We start from the raw sequence: 10,379 nt of genomic DNA on the forward strand, positions 1-10,379 counted from the left end.
TGTAATTCAGGAATGCTTTGGAATATAGATGTAAGATTGGTCTTGTTTTAAAGAAGACATTTGGCAGATTTTTGTAGAAGTGAAATAAATTAAGAAAGTGAAACAGAAAAAAAGTTATAGAAGTTTGAGTTTATGAAAATGTACAATGTAAAAAATTAAATTATTCATATTTTATAGAAAATATATATTTTCAAAACCTGGGCGACTCTAAAACTGCAAAAAAATCAAAGGCAAAAATCTGAACAAGTTGTGTTTCAAATTGTAGGTTGATATCTCAAAAAATGAGCTTTCAGTGAGATTTTGTTTGGGCGCAGTACCAAACTTTTTCACTAGATGACAACCAGACCCCATTACTGCCCATATAAGGGCGCCTCCATTTCCATATGTGTTTTGGTGATATGAACCATATTTTCCACAATTTTCATACAATTTATGAAGAAAACATCCTATTCAGAAGTAATATGAGACGTTTGGCAGATTTTGATATGAATTCGACCTCAAAGAAACACATAAAAAGAACAAGTATGTGCGTTATAGCTTCCTGCCACCTCACAAATGGTGAATCTGTAATTTTTTCTTTATATTTAAAAAAAATTCAGACCTTTTTTTCTAAAATAATTGAATGGATGCTATCTTTTGAACTCTTGGCATGAAAACAAACTGAGGTTTCTACCCTTCTTTCATGATTTTTCATGTTCATCACTATTTCAAAATAAAGGCCTAAACACGCCTTAGGAGTATGAAAATATTCTTGTTGCAAATTGATAAATTATGGCTCCTCTGTAATTTATTTTGAAAATCAATCACCAAATATGGAAACTAGAGATTGTAAGCTTTCAAATGATATATAGTTTGTCAAGATTACTGTTTTAAAAATGTAATGGATTTGGGCCCACCGGTGGGCCAGTGACACATAAGGGGTTAAACCCTTACAAGGTCTCTGTGTGGATCATACCGGCTGTTGTCAGACTGCTTATGCATACAAAAATCACTGGATTATTACAATTTAATAGCAAAAGGAATGTTTGTAAATGTAAACTGATATTTCCTACTGACACACTACAGCAAAATATATAAATAACTGGATTAAAACCATTTTTTGGTGAAAATACTAACATGCCTAAGACTTTTGCACAGTACTGTAAATATATATACACACAATACTAAGTTTTGACTGGACAGCTCTCTGGAATACTTGATTCTAATTGGTCGGTCACCATATTCTGAGGTTAAATGCTAGTTTTGTGTCTTTTCTATCACTTTTAAGTCTCTTTCTTCTCACAAAATACTTTATGCAAAAAAATAAATAAAAAAAATATTGAATGTCCGTTTGTTTGTTTTATCTGGCTAGTAACCATGTAATAATTGTGATCACGTGCAGTCAGCCGGTCAATATCACTTCTTGCAATAATGCCAGGTTGACCGTACATTATCCCTAAATATGTAAAACACATGTATGCATGCATATGTGCTCTTGTTTTTCAGCCTCTCTCTGTCTCTTGGGTCTGGGCTGGATGAATATACAATTACAGCTTTAGGAGGAATTCTTTTTTGCTTGCAACTTTAGTTTGTGGACAATACAGAGTGCTTTTCCTTGACATTTCTCAAGAAGGCGTCAGGTTTTTGGAGGTCTGAGTGATACAGTCATCTTGCATAGGGATACAGAGCTGTATGAGTGTGTGTGTGTGTAGGAGGGGGTGATTGTGTTCACATTTGTTTCCGATTTTATTCATGTAAACAGGGGGGGCTGTCAGACTCAGTGGGGCCTGTTTAAATTAAGGCCAGGCTGCTCTGCACACAGCGGCTCACTCGCTGTACGTTACGTTTGTTTGTACTGAGACTACAGATACATTTGCATAAACGACACACAAATGCAAGTTTGGTCCCAATTTGGAAGTTTACCCAAAAACACATTGTCACATGTCGCTCCAAACCCACTTTTTGGTGCTAAAAAAGTATCATAGAAGTCCATATGGCTTGTGCACTTCTTAAGTCAAACAATATCTTTGTGTGACGAACCGATCAAAATATGTCATTATTTACTAAAATAAAAATATCCCCTCCATTATATGTATATGCATACATATTTAAATTTGAATGTAGTTGATGACAAGCACCATCGCTGTCATTTGTCTTACCATGCAAGTGTAAATATGGTTTTGTGTGGTCCTATTTAGAGCTCGACAATAAATGATGACTTTTTTTTTTTTTGCTGTTGCGTGAACTGTCTCTTTAAGATAAGGGTCATTGTGGTTTGTGCCATTAGTCATTTTTCTGCTTAATGACAAGTAACATGGTACAGAAAACAGTGTTATCCACATAATATATATCCCACAATTCCTCTCCGCACTGTACACATGACTGAACTGCCCTGTGGGGAAGAGAATAGTTATTCTGTTCAGTTGAACATCCAGCGCACAACAAGCCGATTCATTGGTGTATGAAATGAACCACAGACATGTTTACTATCAATATCATTATGCAACCGGACCGTGAGGGCAAATCTGGTGTAAATGCTCCTTTCTAAAGGGTGATTTGCTGGAACAGTCAGCACTAGGGCATGCTGGGATTGAGTTTGGAGGACAATTGGGCTATATTGCAGCATTCAAATATATTTCTCTCTTGCATGCATATGAGAAGAAAGAATCCGCATTCTTTTTCAGTTTGCATTTGCAAACTCATTTTGCTTCATGATGTGAATATGATGTTTATGTTAAAGTGACTATTCAACAAGGGGAACAAATGCAGTGTGGGACTGATTTTATCTATCGATAACGGATTGTATAATGGGAAGAATAATTCATAACCTACCTGAATGGAGAGAGATGCAGATTACCTAAGAGTTATTTTGCAACTGGTTAACCTTAATGACATTAAAAAGACATGATTATGAGATAAAAAGTCATAATCATGACTTTTATGTCATTATATTTGGCTTTTATGACACAATAATTTCGACTTTCTATATCATAATGACTAATGAGAAGGCCTATAATTTGTACTTTTTATTGAATAATTATGACTTTAAATTTTTTATCAATTTTTTTAAAATAACTTATAGGCCTACTGAATGCTCCCTAATGGTTATTTGTAGGTTATTATTTTGCAACCATAAAATAATGTTCCCAGAACGTTGCCGGGTGGTTATTCTTAAGTTATACTGAACATTACCTAATGGTTATGGTTAGGTTATTATTTAATAACCATGTAAAATAACCTTCCAATTAAAACGTTGCATATGTTTTTATGTAATGACCTATACAGAGATCTGAAATTAGTTTAATACGTTAGGGAAACAATAGAAAATCAATAGAATAAGGGGAACATTAGATTAACGTTAGGGGAACGTAAAAAAAACGTTAGGGGAATGCTAGAATAACCTTAGGGGAACGTTTAAATAATGTTAGAATAACGTTAGGGGAACGTAAAAAAAACGTTAGGAGAACGTAAAAAAACGTTAGGGGAATGTTAGAATAACGTTAGGTGAACGTTTGAATAATGTTAGAATAACGTTGATGAATGTTAGAATAACGTTAGGGGAACGTTTGAATAATGTTAGAATAACGTTGATGAATGTTAGAATAACGTTAGGGGAATGTTAGAATAACATTAGAATAACGTTAGGGGAATGTTAGAATAACGTTAGGGGAACGTTTGAATAATGTTAGAATAACGTTAGGGGAATGTTAGAATAACGTTAGGGGAACGTTTGAATAATGTTAGAATAACGTTAGGGGAATGTTAGAATAACGTTAGGGGAACTTTTAAATAATGTTAGAATAACGTTAGGTGAATGTTAGAATAACGTTAGAGGAACGTTTGAATACTGTTAGAATAACGCTAGGTGAATGTTAGAATAACGTTTGGTGAATGTTAGAATAACGTTAGAGGAACGTTTGAATACTGTTAGAATAACGTTTGGTGAATGTTAGAATAACGTTAGAGGAACGTTTGAATACTGTTAGAATAATGTTGGAGGAACAGTAGATTAACGTTAGGGGAACGTAAAAAAACGTTAGGGGAATGTTAGAATAACGTTAGGGGAACGTTTAAATAATGTTAGAATAACGTTAGGGGAACGTACAAAACGTTAGGGGAATGTTAGAATAACGTTAGGGGAACGTAAAAAAACGTTAGGGGAATGTTAGAATAACGTTAGGGGAACGTTTAAATAATGTTAGAATAACGTTAGGGGAACGTAAAAAACGTTAGGGGAATGTTAGAATAACGTTAGGGGAACGTAAAAAACGTTAGGGGAATGTTAGAATAACGTTAGGGGAATGTTAGAATAACGTTTGGTGAATGTTAGAATAACGTTAGAGGAACGTTTGAATACTGTTAGAATAAAGTTAGAGGAACGTTTGAATAATGTTAGAATAATGTTAGGTGAATGCTAGAATAACGTTAGGGGTATGTTAGAATAACGTTAGGGGAACATTTGAATAATGTTAGAATAACGTTGGAGGAACGTTTGAATAACATTAGGGGAACGTAAAAAAACGTTAGGGGAATGTTAGAATAACGTTAGGTGAACGTTTGAATAATGTTAGAATAACGTTGATAAATGTTAAAATAACGTTAGGGGAACGTTTGAATAATGTTAGAATAACGTTAGGGGAATGTTGGAATAACGTTAGGGGAACGTTTAAATAATGTTAGAATAACGTTAGGTGAATGTTAGAATAACGTTAGAGGAACGTTTGAATACTGTTAGAATAACGTTAGGTGAATGTTAGAATAACGTTAGAGGAACGTTTGAATACTGTTAGAATAACGCTAGGTGAATGTTAGAATAACGTTAGAGGAACGTTTGAATACTGTTAGAATAACGCTAGGTGAATGTTAGAATAACGTTTGGTGAATATTAGTATAACGTTAGAGGAACGTTTGAATACTGTTAGAATAACGTTGGAGGAACATTAGATTAACGTTAGGGGAACGTAAAAAAACCTTAGGGGAATGTTAGAATAACGTTAGGGGAACGTTTAAATAATGTTAGAATAACGTTAGGGGAACGTAAAAAACGTTAGGGGAATGTTAGAATAACGTTAGGGGAACATAAAAAAACGTTAGGGGAATGTTAGAATAACGTTAGGGGAATGTTAGAATAACGTTTGGTGAATGTTAGAATAACGTTAGAGGAACGTTTGAATACTGTTAGAGGAACGTTTGAATAATGTTAGGTGAATGCTAGAATAATGTTAGGGGTATGTTAGAATAACGTTAGGGGAACATTTGAATAATGTTAGAATAACGTTGGAGGAACGTTTGAATAACATTAGGGGAACGTAAAAAAACGTTAGGGGAATGTTAGAATAACGTTAGGTGAACGTTTGAATAATGTTAGAATAACGTTGATGAATGTTAGAATAACGTTAGGGGAACGTTTGAATAATGTTAGAATAACGTTAGGGGAATGTTGGAATAACGTTAGGGGAACGTTTAAATAATGTTAGAATAACGTTAGGTGAATGTTAGAATAACGTTAGGGGAACGTTTGAATACTGTTAGAATAACGTTTGGTGAATGTTAGAATAACGTTAGAGGAACGTTTGAATACTGTTAGAATAACGTTTGGTGAATGTTAGAATAACGTTAGGGGAACGTTTGAATAATGTTAGAATAACGTTTGGTGAATGTTAGAATAACGTTAGAGGAACGTTTGAATACTGTTAGAATAACGCTAGGTGAATGTTAGAATAACGTTAGAGGAACGTTTGAATACTGTTAGAATAACGCTAGGTGAATGTTAGAATAACGTTTGGTGAATGTTAGTATAACGTTAGAGGAACGTTTGAATACTGTTAGAATAACGTTGGAGGAACATTAGATTAGCGTTAGGGGAACGTAAAAAAACCTTAGGGGAATGTTAGAATAACGTTAGGGGAACGTTTAAATAATGTTAGAATAACGTTAGGGGAACGTAAAAAACGTTAGGGGAATGTTAGAATAACGTTAGGGGAACGTAAAAAAACGTTAGGGGAATGTTAGAATAACGTTAGGGGAATGTTAGAATAACGTTTGGTGAATGTTAGAATAACGTTAGAGGAACGTTTGAATACTGTTAGAGGAACGTTTGAATAATGTTAGGTGAATGCTAGAATAATGTTAGGGGTATGTTAGAATAACGTTGGAGGAACGTTTGAATAACATTAGGGGAACGTAAAAAAACGTTAGGGGAATGTTAGAATAACGTTAGGTGAACGTTTGAATAATGTTAGAATAACGTTGATGAATGTTAGAATAACGTTAGGGGAACGTTTGAATAATGTTAGAATAACGTTAGGGGAATGTTGGAATAACGTTAGGGGAACGTTTAAATAATGTTAGAATAACGTTAGGTGAATGTTAGAATAACGTTAGGGGAACGTTTGAATACTGTTAGAATAACGTTAGGTGAATGTTAGAATAACGTTAGAGGAACGTTTGAATACTGTTAGAATAACGTTTGGTGAATGTTAGTATAACGTTAGAGGAACGTTTGAATACTGTTAGAACAACGTTTGGTGAATGTTAGAATAACGTTAGAGGAACGTTTGAATACTGTTAGAATAACGTTTGGTGAATGTTAGAATAACGTTAGGGGAACGTTTGAATAATGTTAGAATAACGTTTGGTGAATGTTAGAATAACGTTAGGGGAACGTTTGAATGATGTTAGAATAACGTTAGTTGAACGTTTGAATAATGTATAAATAACGTTAGGGGAAGTGAAAAAAACGTTAGGTGAATGTAAGAATAACGTTTGGGGAGCTTTTGAATAACGTAATAATATAATGTTCTACAAACCAAAAACTAACGCTCTATTTCCATTAAATCAAATACAAACCTTAAAAAAAAGAATGTTCTGGGAACCCAAGATTGTTAGCTGGGTGGTTTAGTTAGTTGTCCAGTGCGGATCCTTTCACACAGCATGAGTTCGTCGAAAATGCCGTTTTGAGGCCTAAAAATGTACGGGTCTGAGTTCGGTTATAAGATGCGGTTGTGACTCTCATGAGTAAAAAACGAATCGTGTCTTAATTCTTAATTGAATTAAGAGTGTAAAGGCGACGTGTTTTTCCGCTTCCCCCAAGTTGCTCAGATGCGGGTCTGTTTCCCATCATGCTGTCTGCTCATAAGAAACTGCTCCCATGGCTCTATTGAGACAACTTTTACAGTGTCTCTCTTAATACTTTAGTCTCAAGGATCCAAACGCTACCAAAAAACTCCAGACTTGGACTCTTAAAATGCACTTTAACCGGATTTGAAGCGCTGCATTGCTCCACGGGGACTTGTACGGCCCAAAAGGCTCCGGTTGACCTCGGACTATTGCAGTAAATTCATTACCATGACCTCTCCGGCCCTGTGGACAGGTTGCCAGATAACTGCTGCTGAAAGTAAACAAACAAGGGTGTACTCGGGGAAAGAGACAATGCTGGCCCGGGCCTCTCTTTTCCTGCAAACACATACACACACACACACGCACGGCTCCTTCCGAGGTCCCTGTTCAGTGTGGGAAGACTCCTCTGGAGAACGCATACTCCCCGAACATCTCTATTTCCCCCCTCTTCCTTGTTCTTTTGTATAAAGCTACAAATGTTGATATCAATGTGCATTTAATCTTTGTTGACCTTCATCATTCTCACACACTTCAAACTCTTTAGTAGTGTGTCACGCACAATAACATCCTGGTGTGTGTGATCTGTTTGTTCCCAACTGGGAGGAAGCTGTGTTGCACAAACACTCCTTCTCAAATGCGTGCGATAGCCCGACAGGGTCCTGAATGAGACGGGTGGCGTCATCACGGCGCCTCCTGCAGTCTGGGAGCAGGGACGGGTGACGGGGTTCCGGAAGATGGCCCATTCGGGAAGTAATGCTTTTATAAATATTTATTCAAAAACAAGGCAAGGATAGGCTTAGCAATGTAATGTGACGCCACATTCGTATTTCATATTTTCCTAATGTCTGGTAGCCTACCGTTAAGCATGGTATCACGTGGATAATTGGATATGCAGATGAGGATATCCATAGTAAAATTAGGCGTTGTAAGCTCCATATATGGTTATTTCGGGGAGGAGACGCATGTCCGCACAATCTTCCGCTGACTGGGATTTATAAAGGGAATTTTGTGCAGGTTCTGGTGTACGCACGGTTTTATTAGTCAGAATATTTTTGGGCGTACGCCATTTTTGGCTCCAGCCCCCATCTGGTACGCGTGGAATCCACATGTACCGAATGTGGGCCGGATCTGGGCCGACACATTGTTGCTGTCTGGGTAACCATCAGTGAAGCTGGCAAAACTACTACCATTAAAATCAATCTGTCAGTGGACGAAACAACTAGACAAAAGTAGAACTCTCTCATTATAATCACTAAAGTTGTTGGTAAATGAAATGCGATAAAACTATTATGCTGAGGTCATCAACGAAGCTGTTATCAGACAAAACGAAAAATTTGAATGTTTGAGTTTTCATTAATGAAAACAAAACTGGATACATTAGACCGACCACAGTCAGCAACAGTGTCGGCCCACATCTGGGCCGTGTGGAATCCACGCGTACCGAATGTGGGCCGGATCTGGGCCGACACTATGTTTCTATGTCCGGGGACCCATCAACGAAGACTGCAGCAGATGAAAAAACAAACCTAAAATGGTCATTACAAACAAACAAAAAAGTAGAACAACAAAACTAGTACTAGTGTTAACCAAAAATGATCAACAGAGCTGGCAGAATGACGAGAGTGAGACAAAAGTCAAATGGTAAAACTAGCATTCTCCCATTATAATCAACATCTCCCTGCAGACGAATGGACAAACCCAGAAGCTGGCTGGTTGATTCCAGCAGGATGGTCATGATTTCGTCATGTTGTAAGGTGTTTTGGTCATCCCTACTGTGGTATATGCATTACAGTGTGCTGTTACCGGATTCCTCCGCTTTAACAGTGGGAAGAGGACAAAGAAGGACTCCTGTTGACTCCAGTGTGGCCTTAATGTCTGCACATGCTGGAATTCGATGCTATTTGTAGTTACAGCTCCAAAGCTGGACAAGGCCTTCGGGACAGCCTCGCTCTCCCCATCTGTCTCACTCAAGCTGTTATTCACTCATTCGGGAGCTCAGAATTAAGATGTTCTTTGACTTTGCATTACAATGGCTGTATATTCATGAGATCTGAGAGATAATGCACAGGGAGAAACAAACTGAGTGTTAGAGTGGGTCACTGGGGGTGTAATATGGGACGCGCTGTCATGCAAGCACGTGCCAGGCTTCTGCACACACATGTAATTCATGCACATTCACACACACTTTTCCATAATGGTCAAATGTCTGTAATTTGTCTATTATTGACTATGTTTGCACGCACCCTCATAATGCAATTATGATGAGATTTAGGCAATATTGCAGTTAAACTTTACCTAATGTAATACTTTGACCAAATTGATGCGATTAAGCTCATAATAGTATTAATCATAATGATCGCTGTAATATATGACGCATATGTCGAATTTAACCGCAATAAATAAATAATGAGTAAAAGTCCTTACTCTACTTATTAGAGATAATCACATTATTGGTGCACATGCAAACGTAGTCAATGTTTTTACATTAATATTCTCCATAGGCATTTAAAAAAAAGTTCAATGAACAGTTTTCAGACTGCGATGACGCGTTTCCACAGTTATCATCATAGCAAATTTAGTAAAGGTTTTCATTTTTAAACATTTAAAGTCCCCCTGTGGTGAAAATCCAGCTTTTAATGTTGTTGATATGTGGTGTTTTTTATTTGCTTTAAGACAAGCAATGTGCAAATTCATAAGTCGACAGCATTGCTGAGTATTTTCTCCTTAAAACTGCAGTGAACCAAAGACAGTCTCAAAAACACGGTTTGAAATCGTTGGTGTTTCTGACGTCACAAACTACCAGTAACCAATCAGGGGTGCGTTTCCCGAAAGCATCGTTAGCCAACTATGGTCGCAACTCTATTGGTAACGACGGAACTTGCGACCATACTTGGCTAACGATGCTTTCGGGAAACGCACCCCAAATCAACGTGTGATCGACAACGAGTGGATCTCTGAGCTGGTGTGAGTGAGTGGAGGCGGGGCTAATTTGCATATTCATAGAACCGCGGATAAATGAGGCAAGGGTGTAGAGTTACATTGAAGATATTTTAAAGCATGACGATTTTTTTTCCAAGAAAAAAAAACGTTTAAATATGTCATTTTGGTGATCCAAGATGAGTTTTAAGGGAAAAAATGATTGACTATAGGGGGACTTTAATACACATTAATGCTATATAATATTGCTCACATACATGTGAGGGTTTCTAATACAAAATCTTTCTCTTCTGACCAACATAATCAATCTCTCGATATTTTTTCTCTCTTTTGGAAAGCCGTGG

Source organism: Rhinichthys klamathensis, unplaced genomic scaffold (genome assembly GCF_029890125.1).
Source record: "Rhinichthys klamathensis goyatoka isolate OS25496 unplaced genomic scaffold, OSU_Roscu_1.1 h1tg000107l_1, whole genome shotgun sequence".
Lineage (NCBI taxonomy): Eukaryota > Metazoa > Chordata > Actinopteri > Cypriniformes > Leuciscidae > Rhinichthys > Rhinichthys klamathensis.